We start from the raw sequence: 15,423 nt of genomic DNA, 5'->3' as shown, positions 1-15,423 counted from the left end.
GGTCTGAGCTGGGATTTGAACCCAGAACCAGCTGGCTCTGTCTGTCCTGCTATGGTTGGGGTGAGAACTAGCGTCTGGTCAGTTCCAGAATGTGTTTTCTTCCCACAGCCCCACCTCAGGGGATTGGCCCCTAACCCTCCAAACACAGAGCTGCTGCTTGACCAATGAACAGCTTCCCCGAATTCTGGGGACTTTTCGGGAATGGAGGAGATCGCGAGGGCACACGAGTGTGAGTGTGCACGTGAATTCCGTCCCTCTTCCTCACACTCATTCGTCGTTCCCGGTTTCCCTCCCTGCGCGCTCTGACGAGTTCCCCAGAAGGAGGAGTCAAAGCAGATGCTTCCCCTGGTCAGAGGAAAGCAAGAAAGACCCACTTAACCCGCGCCTGCCCTGAGCTACCGCCTCGGTTGCCCCTGGTGTGTTGGCGTCTCCAGGCTCAGCCCCTACTGTGGGGTCCCCTGCAGACTTGGGGGGCGACTTCGGAGGCTGAGTCGGGACCACAAACTGGCAGCACTCTCAGCAGGGAGACCCAGAGAGCTCCTGGGGTGCACCTTGTCTAGCTCCCCACGGTTCCGTGATGGGAGTCCTTTGGACAGTCCTGTGTGTGTGTGTGTGTGTGTGTGTGTGTGTGTGTGTGTGTGTGTGGGCTGGGGGGAAAGGGCAGGAAGCGTTCATAAATACAGCAGGGTGAACGGGCTTCTCAAAGGTTTACTAGCTAAATATTTTCCGGATGTTTTCATCATCCTTTAAGGCCGATCCAAAGGAGGACAAAATAGAACTTAGCCTGACTTCTCCAGTGGCTCCCACCATCCACGTCCACTGGACGCCCCCCCACCCTGGCCTCCTTCCCAGCACCACCCCAATGCCACCCCCATCAGGCTCTTACCCTTACCTCCTTCTCTCGTCCTGCTGGGAAAGAGGACGGTCCCCTCTCCCTCTTCTTTGACATATTACGCATCTAGTCATGCAGCCTGGGTTCTTTCTTGACGCTTAAATTTATTGACAGTCTTTCTATCTTAGCGTGCGTCTTTAAGGCATTCTTTTTGGTGTTTGCTATTAGTTCGTTGTTTGGATGAACTGTTTATTATTATTTATTAATCCCCTAGTGATGGACACTGAGGTTGCTTCCTTTTTTTTTTTTTTTGACTGTTAAAATCCCTGGCACCGACCATCCTCACGATGACATCTTCTCGCACTGAAATTGGTTTGCTCTTCGGAAAGGTTGTACCGATTCACAGCCCTTGGAATGACTCAACGCCCCATTTGTTGGCCAAGACTGGGATTGGCAGGCCTACCCAGAGCTTTTTTCTTTTTTCCTTTTTTCCTCTCTCCCCCCTTTTTTTTAAGAGGGAGAATGTAAAAAGGGAACTCAGCTCGTAGTGACAAGTTTGATAGTCCCTTGATCACTCACACTCTTCCCCATGCCTCGCTCCTGTGTGTCCTTCCACGTCCCGCGGGCACCGGGCAGGGGGCCGCTGTCATGGAAAGAGTGTGCTGGATTGAAGGCCCGCGTGCTGACCTGGGCTCTGACTCAACAACGTGAGGAACGGCTCTTGTCTTCTCGGGGCCTCTGTTTTCTCATCTTTACCGTGGGAGTAATCACACCAGAGCCACAGCCGTGGCATGGGATGGGTGACAAGTAAATAGTTATTTTAAGCCCTCCCCCGATGACTCTGGCTTCTGTAGCTTCTCTTCTGTCCACCCCCCCAGCCCTCCAGAATTTCCTGGTACCCCTACCTCCCCCACACTGGTCATTGAACCCCCCACAAAGGGCTTTCCTACTGGCAGACTCAGGAGATCGGTGACTTGGATCTCTGGGTACACAGTGGCAGCTCTGGTTCTCATGCGGGTTCTTCGTCTGCGCTATGAGATCTAGAAGTATTCGATACATGAAGGTCGGGGTCACGCGGGCCCCTTGAGGTCAAGTATTCCCAGTGCAGATGGTAACTGGGGGGGGTTGGTGGGGGCATGTTTGCTGCGCAGGCAGGGGGGTTGTTGATGGGTGCGGAGCATAGCTGGACTGCTTCCTTCAGGATCTGGCAAGCTGCATTGCCTCGAGGGCCTGGTCCTGTGGGTCTCACCTGGGAGCCTGGCGGCCTGCTGCGCGAGGGGGGGGGCCGGCGTGCCCAGGGCGGTCCAGTTCCTCGGCTGCCGCCAGTCTGGCCTGTCCTTGTCAGAAGCTGTGCAAGGCCCCGCCACGAGGGGCTGGTCGGAGCCGGGAGCCGTGTGGGGAGCCCTCCAGGGCACAGTGCCGGCTCTGTTTCCTCCTCCGTCTCACCAGGGGCCCCCATTCACGGCAAGGAGGGTCACGCATTCCCCCTTGAGATAAGAATAGAGCCCGACTGTGCCCCAGGACAGAGTCCAGCTTCTTCTGCCGGCCCTCCGAGGCCTGGCAAGGGCTCCCAGATGGTACTGGCATGAGTGGGCCCTGGCCGCCTGCCCCGGCGGCCCCTTGTGCATTGTGTGGCTGGACACTGGGTGCAGTGTGCATGCGTGCCTGCCCCCCCACCCCCCTTCGCAGAGACCACTGTCTCCAGGCTCTGCTCAGGATGGAGGGGTTTGGCCTCCACTCAGCTGTCCTGGGGCTCTGCTGTGCTCCCTCTCTTCCCTGGGGTCCCGGTCTCCACCCTCCCCATCTTGATACTTGCTGAGTAGCCACTGCAGTTTATTCTGGAAGGGAGGCACGGAGCCCTGGCTTGGAGGATAGGGAGGAGAGTGGGCTGGGTGTTGAAGGTGGCGTCTTGGCATCTATGTGGCCCCCTTCTGCAACCCCCAGGTGCAGGAAATGGGAACCGGCAGGGGCTCCCGGTCGTGTGTGCTAATGGGGTGCTGGGGCTCCTGTCTTCAGCCCCGCCTGTGACCGAGGTGGCAGGTGCAACAGCCTCGCATCCATCACTCCAGCCGCGGGACCGGACCAGGCCCTCTTAACCGACCTCGGCCCTGGAAGTGTTCCTGGGCTGTCCTTGGGACCATGCTGGGTGATCCAGCCTTCCAGTGTGGAGGGCGGGGCTTCTCAAAGTGCGGTCCCCGACTGGCCCCAGGAGCCGTGGCGTGACCTGGGAGCTTGCTGGCCATGCATGACCCCGGGCTGCACCCTGGACCTTCTTGGGCAGAAACTGGCCGCGGGGCCTGGAAATCTGGGTTTGATGCCTTTTCCAGGAGGTTTCTGATGCACACGGGTGCTGTTTGCAAACAGGTCTTGGTGCTCTCCCCGGTCCGTCAGGGCACTCCAGTGCGCGCCGAGGGCCACGGCATACTGCTGGGTACCTCGTCCACCAAAAGACATTTTCAGATTAAGAGATCGGAAAATATTTGTTTGAACATGGAGTCTTCCATTCAACCTAAAAAAAAAAAACAACCCAAAACAAAAAACCAAAATCAAAAACCTTACAGCTTGCACATTTTCACACATTTCAGTTGATTCTGCAAGCGGATGAGGTCACGTTCTGGGTTTCTGGGTGAAGACATGGAGCTCTGTGTCCGTCAGGAGCTCGTTGGTGCTGCAGAGCTGTGATGGGACGCCGGGGTTCTCCACCGCGAGCCGGGGGCTTTCCAGCAGGCACGGAGGTGGCTGTGAGGCCAGCGGGGCGAGGCTGCCCCTTCTGGTGGGGGCTCCTCACCGGATCTGAGAAAACAAGCATATTGCTGAGTATTTGAATAGGGCCGCACGCATACACGCCCGTGTTTGGGGAGCGTGCCCCTGTGTCTGGTTCTCTGGCTCAGCCTGGGAGGGCTCCTGAAAGCCTCTGGCTTGGACACCAGCTGCTCTACCAGGAAGAAAGTGCTCAAAGGACACGTCTCCCAGGGCAGGCAGGATGCACTGACACAGCGGCTGGACCGTTTCTGAGGCTTTTGGGGTTTCCGCGGTGCGGTCCCCTGGGTGGTGGGGGAGAGTGGTGCTGCCTCTGTTTGCAGGTGAGTACGCCTCCTCTTGGGGGATTCCGATCACAACTCCCTCCACCCTTATGTCAGGGCACCCCTGACCTCCCCAGGCCTCCCCCCGAGACCCAGTCTCCGGGGCCTCCGAGACTTGGTCGGAAGGAATGGGGTGGAGAAGCGTAGGTCAGAGGTTGATATCGAGGACTAGGGAAGCAGTCTCGGGAGACCGGATGAGATCTCTAGTTTCTCAGACGCGTGCCCAGCCATGCGTTTCCAAACGGATCTGCTGGTTTAGAAATATGTAGTAATGATAGGCAGCGTTTATAGACAATGCACTGTCTTCTAGGCACTGTGCTAAACACTGCGCCTTTCTTCATGAACTCGTCGGATCCTCACAACACACTCATGAGGTGTGATCAGGCCCATTTTACAGATGGGAAAGCTGACAGGATTTGTACGCAGACCATCTCGCGCCAGAGCCTACGATGGAAGCCGCCGGTCGCTTTCCCTGTAGTCCTTCTGCATCCCCATGCCGTAGAGGGGAGTGGGGACCCCTCAGACCCTCCATCTTAAATGTATCTGCACCCCCAATGTCGCAGCGAGTTGTCCCCAGTTTGGGGTCCCAGCAGGCCTTTGCTTTGGTGGAGCAGCCATGAAGGCAAGCCGATGGTGGGGAGTGAGGGGAGCGGAGGGGAGGGGAGGCGAGGGGAGGTAGGATAGGTTGAGATGGGGAGGGCAAGTGCCCGGAGCTGCCTTCTTCTCTTCACATCTTCCCTGTCCCCCAGCTGCCGACTCTGATCCTTGTGCTTTTGGGATCTTCTGCTGGCCATGTGGGGATCGAGTCCCAGAGTAGCTGAAACATTTGGGGGAGACTCTGTCGTGGGACAGGAAGGAAAAGCCGTGATATTTCAACTTTTCAAGTCCTCACAACTCTGGGGTGGGGTGGGGAAGGGGGAGATGAGACCGGATGAGTTTAGGGCAAGGCGGAGGGAGCTGGACGGCGGCTGGACCAGCTCCGGGTAGCTGTCTCTTCCACTGCAGCCTCACTGAGGCCAGCCCCAGGCCAGCTGGCTCACAGCTGGATGCCTCCTGGGAGGAGCCGGGGGGGTCCACAGGCCAGGACACTGTCAGGGATGTGTACCCAAAGTCAGCCTTGACTTGCCTCCGAACAGGAAAAGCCTGGGTTTTCCGTTCACTTGCTCACTTGCATTTCCCTTGCATGGTTAGCGCTGCCGGTAAGAGTTCCAAGTTGGGGTCAGAGGCATGAGGACCCTAGGTGTGACCTCCCCTCCGGCCCCTTCTCTGCCACCAGGCTGCTTTGGACCTGGGAGCGAGCACAGCCCCGTGAAGCGGTCCCCCAGCCCAACAGAGACGCTCCCATCACAGGAGAGGGTAACCTGCGGGGTCCCCTCCATCCTGGGGTGGGCACCGCCCTCGGCAATGTTGCGAGTGAAGCGTGGAGTGGACCGGTTAGCTGAAGGTCCCCGAAAACCAGTGATGCTTTGTGCGGCAGCTGGGCCTGCGGCTGGGACATTCCGTGGGTGGCTTCCGGAGTTGCGGTTTCTGGCGGTGAGAAGAGTGCAGTTTTCCGGGAACCTGGGTCATGGTGGTCGCAGTGGTGACCACGGGGTCGGCCGAGGGGCGGGAAGCGGGAGGAGGGAAGCCAACCGGGGACCAAGAACCAGACACTCTTGGGAGGGTCCCCCGGTGCCGTCCCCCCATCCAGCAGGCTTCCTGTTCCGTGGCGATGGGCACATTCGCAGGAATCCCACGAGACACGTTTCTGCTCCTTTGGACTCTTCTAGAATGTGTTGTCTTCATGTCTACCCTTCAATAAAATGCACATTTTGTGGAAGCATCGTGCCTGGGGGCAGGCCTGGGGTGAGCTGCAGGAACTGCCTGCTGGGTGAGCTCAGGAAAGGCAGAAGGAAGAAAGGAATGGGAAGAGCTAGGAAGATCGTCCACCACGAACATCGCGCCCTGTTGAAAATCGCCACCCACCCTCCACTCTACCCCAGACTCCGGGCTCCCCTTACCTGGTTGTTCGTTTCCTTGTCATCATGTCATGTTCTTTATAGTTTCCGTATCTCTTATTTGAATGCTCTGCCCCGGGCGCCTGGGTGGCTCAGTGGGTTAAGCCGCTGCCTTCGGCTCAGGTCATGATCTCAGGGTCCTGGGATCAAGTCCCGCATCGGGCTCTCTGCTCAGCAGGGAGCCTGCTTCCTCCTCTCTCTCTGCCTGCCTCTCTGCCTACTTGTGTTCTGTCAAATAAATAAAAAAAATAAATAAAAATGAATGCTCTGCCCCTCCCTCCCCTCCGCCCTGTGCTGGAATGAACACTGAGTGAAGGCAGAGGTGGTGTTTTTTTGTTTTTTTTTGTTTTCCTTTCTTTCTCTTCTGTTTTGCCACAGACGTGCCCCAAGTGTCCCGAAACAGCACCTGGCACTTGGGAGGTCCTCACTCCGCGTTTGTCAGATGAATGAATGGGTGAGGGGGGCCCCGGGAGCGCTCGCTCGTGTCCAGTGGGAGGGGAGGACCTGCGTCCCCTGGGAGGTGCCCACACCTCGGGCCGCCTGCCCTCGGCCCTGCTGTCCTCGCCATGTGTGGGTCCCCGGAGGAGGATCTCGCTGGCTCCGAGATGGAAGAAACTTCCTGAATCCCCCTGCCACCCAGGAGCTGACCAGGTAGTGAGTGATTGGAGCTGGGAGCTGGTGTAGCTCAGGATTTTTGGAGCCTGTTAGGACCACATTCCTGAATCCCGCCCACCCCCTCCCTGCCCTGCAACGCGGTTCCCGCCCTGCGGGGCCGTGGGAAGTGGAAAATCCTGGTTGAGCAATTGAGGGCGAAGGCGAAATCCCTGTTTACTCATCTGCTTTCCAACCAGTGCCCGGCTCACCCGCTTAATCCAGGGTAGTCGCTGCCATCTCCGCACCCCGGGTGCTTCCCATTCCTCGCGAGGTCACGGCCAGACCCAGATTCCCAGCCCAGACCTCGGGCAGCGTCCCCTGGCAGGAGTCTGCGGCTCTGGGAATGGCAAGCCTGCTTCCAGGTGCTGCTCAGCCATTTGCTCTCGGCCTCGCGGCTCTGCCGAGGATACTGTGGCTCCAGACATCACACCTGGTCCCTCCCTTCAGGTCCGAGCCCCCTGCCGACTTCCAGTAAAGGGCAGGTGTGTCATTACAGCTGCTTGTGTCACAGCCCACAAACTCTTCGACTCCCTGTCGTCCACCCCCCCTTCCCATGTTCAGTTTGCAGGTACACATGTGGATGCTTCCTTCCAAAGAGATTTGTAGAAAATGCAGCCTCTTCTTGCCACTCCCCGGCCGCCATCCTCTTGGTGGGCCGAAGCCGCTGTCCTTGGGCCCCCGGACTCTTGTGGTCACCGCCTGGCTGCTCTGCCAGGGTCCCATCTGTTCTTAACTAACAAGTCTGAGGACACATCCCGCGTCTCCTCAGGACATGGTGACGGGTTCCCACGACGGTGGAGTCGAGCCGAGGAAGTGGCCTCTGGGGCTGGCAGGGCACCATGTGACCTCAGTGTCCACCCCCCAGCCCCATCCCGCTCCTCCTCCCCCTGCCAGCCGGCCTCCACCGTGTCCCTGCAAACGTCCCGGGCATGCTTCCTTGCGAGAGCCTTTGCAGCCCATGTGGGGCCCCCGGAGATGTCCAGTCCAGAGCCCCGGACAGGTACCCACACCACGCTCTGGTTCTGCAGGTACAGTGACGTGAATGCTGTCGAGATGAGGAGGGGCGCTGGCTTCCCTGCGGCGGGGGCTCAGCGTGATGACCGGGCTCCTTCATGTACGATGCAGGCAGGATGGCCGCTTCAGGAGTAGCTGTGAGACTAGAAGTGGGAGGCTGAGCCATGCTAGGAAGGGGCCACATGCCGAGGGACGACACGGCAGCCTCCGGAAGCTGAGCCAGACTCCGCCGTTCTCTCCTGGACCTCTGGCAAGGGGCCAGCCCTGCTAATGCCTCGGCTTCAGACCCGCAAGACCCCTTCAGGCTTCTGACCTCCAGAACCCTGAGACCGTAGATTGGTGCTGGTGTGAGCCCCCTGGTTTGTGGTCCCAAGTTAGCCCAAGCGGGCATGTCTGCTCGGGAAGTTATTTTTTGAGGGATGAGTGGACAAGCGTTCCCTGGGCTGGAATGCCCTCTTCTTCTACCCTGTCCTCTGATGGGGCCATTCCTGGGTCTCTTCCGCACGAGCCCTCTCCCCAGTTAGGGCTTTCTGTTGGGCCCCTGAACGCCCCAGTGGCTTCAGGGGGCCCGGCTGTTTGCTCTGCTCTCTGGGGGAGGCTGTGGGATAGCTAAGCATGGCAGGGCACTGTTTTGCCTGTGTGTTTCTTTCAGGTTTTTTTGGTTTTTTTTTTAATATAAGGGAAAGGGAGTATGAATGGGGGTGGGGGAGGGGCAAAGAGAGGGAGAGAGGGAGAAGCAGGATCCCCACTGAGCAGGGAGCCTGAGGTGGGGCTCAATCCCAGGACTCGGGGATCAGGACCTGAGCTGAATGCGGACATGTCACCGACAGAGCCACCCGGGTGCCCTGTGTTTGTGTGTTTCTTGCGGTGGTGGTGGGGGGGCTGTCATGAGAGTCTGAGGGCTCCCCTGGTCCCCGTTCCTCACCTCCCCTTTCACCAGAGCAAAATGGAGATGCTGTGAGGCATCGTCCTGCTCAAACCCAAGGGGTCCCGCTGGGCTCACTTCCAGAGCCTCCTGGGCTCAGATGTCCCGTTGCTTTTGTGTCACCCACCAGATCGCCTGATTGGGGGGCTCCCGTCTCCCCAGCCACCCCCCAGGACCACCAGTGCCTTGCACACAGCCGGAGTTGGGGTGTGAGGCAAGGTCTTAAGAGATGTTGGGAGGTTCCCCTGGGGACCAGGGACGAGGGAACCTGAGGGGTTTGGCTTGTCAGCAGCAGCTTGCCTGGAGGCTGATGTGTTTGGAAGAAGGAAAAGAAGAAAAGATAAGAAACAGCAGTAAGGATGGGTAAGCAGGGGTGAGGCAAGAGCTGTGTGCCTATGATGGGCACTGCAGGCGGGCGGGGGGGGTCCCCCAAAGAGTACGGGGCTGGTTGGGTGGGGGTCACGGAGGACAGGGGGAGGCGTGTGTTCCCGGGCGAGGGTTGCTTCCCCAGGAAGCAGCTGCAGGCTGTAGGGGGTGACCAGTTGGCTGTTGGGGAAAGCTCCTTCCCGCTGCCTTCTCTGGGGAGGACACGTTTTTGAAACACTTCCTGCTTTGGGGAGGGAGGTGCTCTTTTGCCCCCCTCCCCCCCGGACTGCCGATGAAGTGTGCTTAAGCTAGAAAACCCACAGCTGTGTTTTTGCACCACTACGCCCCCCGCCCCCCCGCCCGCCCTGGACACCCGCCCCGTCCCACTGGGGGCTCCCCTCCCTGCTGTCACCGCCTCCTCCCTCCCCAGCTCTCCCCCTGCCGGCTGGTGACTCACTCCACTCTTGTGCAATAGAAGCAGCCGCCTGCTCTGCGAGAAGGGCTGTTTTCCTCTGTGCCGCGAGCTCCCCTCCTGATTTATGTCTCTTCATTTTGGCCTAATGCTTTCCACATTTAGGTCTAAAGATGAGTTTGTGGCTCATTGATGCCACCCCCGAAACCCCAGTGCCCTGCCTGGGTCTGGCACCGAGAGGACAGGCAGACGGCCAGACGGAGGGACAGGGGGTGGGCCACGTGGAGCGTCCTGCCTCCAGCCACCCTCCCCTTCCCACCAGCCTCCCTGCCTCCAAGAGGGAGGCAGAGGGAAGAGCACAGCCTCCACTCCAGGTTGGCCTGGGACGTGTTCTCGCGCCTGTTTTTCCCGGGGAGGGCACACATCTTGGGGTCGTGTAGAGACCTCATGGCTCCGAGCCTGGAGGATTAATATTGCATGTGCTGCAGCATTCGGAAGTGAGAGGCCCCCGTTGCCGGGTGTGGAGAAACGTTATCTTTGTGGTTTTAAAAGCCATCGCACAACGCTCTGTGTGTGTGTATGTGTGTGTGGTTTCTTCCTCTTCTTTTTAGAACAATAATATTACCTTTGTTGCTATGGTGTTGTTGTGGGGGTGGCTAATTGGACCCAGACCCGATGCAGGCTGGTGTCTGGTGTCCATAGCGATTATCAGACGGCAGCCCTGGGACTTGTTTTATGTTCTTCCCTGGCTGGGAAGGCGCTGGCTGGGGAGCGGTGGCTGTGGGTACCCGGCCCTGTTGGGGTCCTTAGGATGAGGTGGCACCCTGGTCAGGGCCCCGAAGGCCAGCCAGAGGCGGGGTTGCGGGGGAGGATACCCCTGGTCATTTCCTAAGATGGGAGCATAGCCCAGATCTGCTGAGGGCCCGGAGTTTGGGCATGTCTCCTTGGAGGCTCTGGCCTTTGGGGGGGGGGTGCCAACTACAGGGAGAGGGGGAACGGCGGAGCCTGGGGGGAGCCTGGGGGGTACGTTAGGCCGACTCACCTGGCAGGCGGCGTTTTCCCACTGAGATCGTAGCCTCGCTGCAGAAGGGTGCCTTTTAAACTCTCTGTGGCGTCTGCATACCAGAAGCATGTCTTCATTTGTTAATTTGATGCTTATCAAATACGGATCACGTCTGCTCTTCAAAAGGGACTCAAAAATTTAAAGTCAAAACTTGGCCTCCTTCCCACACCTGACCTGGACACCCGCCGCTTCTCTTCCCCGGAGGCAAGCACGTTAACCGGCTTCCCGTGGGTCCTTCTAGAAGCCGTGCAGGTATCTACGAACACGTACTAGCTGTGCTCTCCCTCCCTCAGGTGCTAGCGCCCCCCAACCCCCCCCACCCCACTCTGCACCTTGCTCCTGCTGTGAGTTTCAAAACCGAAAACCATCCATCCCCGAGTTGAGTCAACGGAAAGGATCCTCCTTCTCCTTCCCGCCTTCCCGAACTTGTTTCCCTGATGGGCGTATGGGTTGCCTCTGGGCTTTTCCTGTTACCTTTACCTGCTGTGGATTACCTGGCTGTGTCCGTCGTGCTGAGCAGGGGTGAGTATCTCTGAAGGATGAATTCCTGAGGTTGAAAAGCTAGAGCAAAGAGGATAAGCGTCTGGAATTTTTTTTTTTTTTTTTTGAAAAGATTGATTTATTTGAGAGAGAGAGAGAGAGAGCAGGGGGAGGGGCAGAAAGAGAAAATCCCAAGCAGACCCCCCGCTGAGTGTGGAGCCCATTGTGAGGCTCGATCCCACCACCCTGAGATCATGACCTGAGCCGAAATCAAGAGTCGGATGCTTCACCGATGGAGCCACCCAGGTGCCCCATTGTCTGTAATTTTGATGGAAAATGCCAGATTGCCTCCAAGGAGGCAGCTCTGGCTTACCTCCCCCCTCCCGCCCCCCTGCACCACCAGCAATGTCTAGGACCCCCATGTCCCTACAGCCTTGCCAGTCCAGGTATTTTCAAATTTTGAAGATTTCTGTACAGAGGAATTTTGTGTCTTTGCTTTCCATTGGCTTTCTCTCCCTGTCTGTCCCCACAGTGTCACTCTTGGCGGGGGAGAGGGGGTATGTGAGTGGATAGGGTTCTCCAGCCTCCAAAGAGCCACACAGGGAGTAGACCCTCTGCCCTGTGGAGCCTTCTGAGCTCTGGTCTAGCGCCCCTGCAGGCCGGTGGCTTGCCTTGCAACTTCTTGGGTCTCCAAGGAGGCCTGCTTTCCACATCGGAATTTGCTGCTCTCGATAACATTCCCAGAATTTGTTTCTAACCTCCACCTTCCCCCGCCTCACCCCTGCGTGAGGAGGTTGCCTCACCTGCTACTTCTTACTTCCCAGTTTCCAAAGATAGAGTCTTTGCAATGGGCCGGTGGACCTGGCTGGGCCAGAAAGCTCTAGACGCCTCGGCTGGCTGTTGTGTCTTAAGACGCATGCTCAAGAGGGAGTTCTGGGCTAGAATGGGGTATGCTGGCTGCATTTTTCTCCCTCTGAGTTTTTCTAGGCAGGGGCCTGGCGGTGGAGCTGGAGCCAAGCATGCTCGGAGAGGTGGTCCGAGCCAGCACAGTCCAGTAGAACTTGCTGTCATGGCAGAAATGTTCTGTGTTTGTGCCACAAAGAGAGAGGGTCAGGGAGGGACAGAAAAGAAGGAGGAGGAGAGAGAGAATCTCAAGCAGATTCCCTGCTAGCCCAGAGCACGGCTTGATCTCACGACCCTGAGATGGTGACCTGAGCCAAAAATCAAGAGTCGGACGCTTAACTGACCGAACCATCCAGGCATCCCTGGAAATGAGTCTTGTAAAGCTGAAATGAAGGTGTCAGGGGCTGGTTCTTTCTGGAGGCTCTGGGCGTATGTGGTGTCTGTGTCTTTCCTCCTCCGTGTTCTGGAAGCTTCTTCCTTTGCTCACATGATACTACATGTTACATGCTCACATGATTTTCTCCTTGACTCTGACCTCACAGGGCATCTTTCCTCTTTGCTCTTCCCGACTCCCTTTTAGAAAGACCCTTGTGATCACATCTGAGGCCCACCTGGACAGTTCAGCATGACCTCTTCGTCTCAGAATCCCTGATTTCATCACACCTGCCAAGTTGCTTTGGTCATAGGAAGTTTCTACTGGCAGACTCCAGGCATCAGAATGCCCCTGTGTTTGGGAGACCAACTTCGGTCTGTCACAGGCAGTCACTTTCAAGACTTGAAAGAGCATGTTTGTGTGAGAGGAGGGCATATCCCCTGCCTTGGTCACCTCCCAGATGTTCTGAACTGGGGGGAAGGGTTAGAGCTCGTGCAGCTGTGTTGTAGGTCTGAGGTTCTAAAAAGCAGTGGGTCTTGAAATGGGTGGGTCCCCAAGTCACCTGGGAAACATGGGAAAAGGACAGAGACCCAAACCCTGTCCCACATCCATGAGCCTGACCCTGTGATCTTAACAACTTCCCAGTTGCCTCTGATTCTCCGTGAAGTCTGGAACCGTCACTCTTAGGAGTAATCTGTGGAGAGTTCAGTCTTGGTTCCCATGATCAGGAATCACTGCTGACTTCTTTAGGTGGAGTGTTCAAGGAGGGCCTCCCTGAGGAGGTGACGTTTAAGCCGATGCCTAGACCCACCATGGGAAGAGCTGGCGGGGAAGACAGGGGGACAGCCAGGGCCAAAGCCACCAGGGAGAACCAAACCTGCCCCATCCAAGTAGATGTTAGGTCAGCATGGTCTGCAGAGCTTTCTGCCGAGAGGGGGACAGAATTGGGTGTTTTATTTTAGTTCTAGCCCATTTAAATGTAGCTTTCAATAGCCCGGTGAAGCTGATGCCATCTGTGCTAACCATCATGGAGCTTAAGGTCTGTGTGGCCGGTGCGAATCAGGTGAGGTTAGGTAGAGAAAAGATAGACTTTCTTGCTTCGTGAATTAGGCTCCGTAGTCTCCATATCTCTCTTCTGACGTAATGCAAAGCCTTTGAATGGTTTTACCGAACGGTTGATGTAAGATGATTAATGCTATGTAAGGGCACTCTGGCTGCCACGTTGTGGAGTGAATTGTAGGGGGTAAGTGTGGAACAGGAGACCGGCAAGGTCCTTGTCATGAGTCCGGGAGTGCTGCTGGTGCCTTGGGGACAGGGTGGCGGCCACGGAGACAGAGCTCTGGATGGATCCCAGTTGGCTTTTGGAGATCGATCCAAAAAGAGTGGACAGGGAAGGGATGGGGAAGGTGGGAGGAATAATTTTTTTTTTAATTTTAAAGATTTTGTATTTATTTATTTGTGTGTGTGTGTGTGTGAGAGAGAGAGAGAGAGAGAATGTGCAGGGGGAGAGGGAGAAGCAGGCTCCCCGCTAAGCAGGGAGCCCCATGCAAGCCTCGATCCCAGGACCCCATCATGACCTGAGCTGAAGGCAGATGCTTGACTGACGGAGTCACCCAGGTGCCCCAAAATGGGAGAATTTGATGATCTTAGATTTAGGGCTTAAGGAACAGGATGGATCATGGGCCATTTGCCAAAAGGAAGTGTATAGAGCCGGTTTTGTTTTGGTTTGCTTTGTCTTTGGCAGTGAGAAATGGGGTTCTTTTTGGGGGGGGGTTGTTAGAGAATTCTCCTGAGGATCCCTGGAGAGATGGCATGGGGAGAGGTCAGGGCTGGAGATAAGGATTTAGGGTCATCAGGGAATGGGGGGGGAATGCTGTGGGACAGGGGCCGGTCACTGAAGAGAGTGAGGATATAGAGAAACGAGGAACGGCAAGAACGTGCCGCCCCCTTTAAGACTGGGCATAGGGGGAAGATCCAGAAAGATGACCCGAGACATGTGAGATGTCGTGGAAGCCAAGACGAGTCCTGGTTTCCAGAAGGAGGAAATGCGGTGCACTGCTGATGGGCCAAAGAGACTCGAAAAGATTCCAAGGTAAGCAGCATGGCGGTCCTGAGAGGCACTGGGAGATCAGGCCCAGTGGAGTGAGTCTGAGGGCGTAGGAGCTAAGAAAGTAGAGCTCACGGCCACCAGCGACTCTTGCGGTGAACATATTTGCTGTGACGAGAAGCAGAGGAATGGGCAGAGCTTGGAGGAGTGGGGTCCAAGGATGTATTTCTCTCTCTCTCTCTCTTTTGAAAGCTAGGTATAATGCGCTAGGAGGTAGGAAGCAGTAGTTGGCCTTGGATAGGAGGATGGAATTGGAGCCACGCATTGATGGAATTGGAGCCACGCGGCCGTCAGATGGCTCCTGTCTTTCTCAGCGACGTGTGAGGCAAGACCAACCGCTGAGTTGTTTTGAAGACGGAAAACAGCCCACGGTTTAACCCGAGCACAGTTTCTACGTGGCTCGAGCTGTGTTTCTCGAAATGTGAATGTGCGAACCGATCACCCGGGGATTTGTCACACGGCGGGTTCGGATTTCCGAGGGGCCCCTGGGTCGTGTTCCTGCTGCTGCCCTCGGAGCCCACTTTGGGTAGCAAAACCCCCCTGGTGCTCGTGTGTCCCAGAGACACCTAGATGATTAGGACAGAGTAGCGAGCAGTGAGATCCGTGGCCGTCCATTTAACGTTCTCAATGTTCTAGAATGATCTGGGGAATTTAAAACAAGCAAGACAAAACAAAACACACAAAAAATGAAAGCGCAGGGCCTGGGTCTTTTGATTTCGATTGAGCTTCCATTCCCAAGGCATCCTCTGTTTCAAAAGCTCCCTGGGTGATTCTGATGTTGATCTGGGCTGGAGCGACATGGGGGTGACCATGGGGGTAGGTGGCTGTGAGGAGGTGTGGGCCCCTGTCCATGTGAATAATTTGAGTCCCCCCAAGTCAGCACTCTAAGGGTGTCTGATCTTCCATAGGCCTACAGAGTTACCACGTCAGCCAGCAGGAGTAATGTACGTGTCCCACTCATCTTCTGGAATCCTCATGGGATCCTGGGATACGTCCTCGGGGCATCTGGTCTACCTCATGCATGGGCTTCGTGGGTTGGTGGGCTTTGGGCCTGGGGAGGGAGTTGCTCAGCTGGTCTGGCAGTCCCCCTGCCCCCGCTCCTAGACCCCTCAGACAGTGTCAGAGAAGCCATTCAAACCGAGGGGCCCCCTGAGCCATACAGCCCGGCGGTGCAGAGCAAAGCTGGTTGAAAAACTGAGAGCCAACTTGTACCA

General features: G+C 56.8%; 1 protein-coding gene and 1 long non-coding RNA gene across 3 annotated transcripts in view; one reads left to right on the top strand and one right to left on the bottom strand.

Moving 5' to 3' along the window:
* GAS7 (growth arrest specific 7) overlaps nt 1-15,423 on the top strand; it is a 199,308-nt gene that overhangs the window by 48,492 nt on the left and 135,393 nt on the right. The window lies entirely within an intron of this gene.
* On the bottom strand, nt 689-6,113 carry LOC101679795. The gene is made up of 2 exons (XR_200030.3): nt 5,916-6,113; nt 689-3,625 (listed from the first exon to the last, which is right to left on the bottom strand). It is a non-coding gene; the product is annotated as an uncharacterized LOC101679795 (long non-coding RNA).

The sequence above is a fragment of the Mustela putorius genome, unplaced genomic scaffold (assembly GCF_011764305.1).
Source record: "Mustela putorius furo isolate JIRA1106 unplaced genomic scaffold, ASM1176430v1.1 tig00000695_pilon_pilon_pilon, whole genome shotgun sequence".
NCBI lineage: Eukaryota > Metazoa > Chordata > Mammalia > Carnivora > Mustelidae > Mustela > Mustela putorius.
This window is presented reverse-complemented; position numbering and strand designations above follow the sequence as displayed.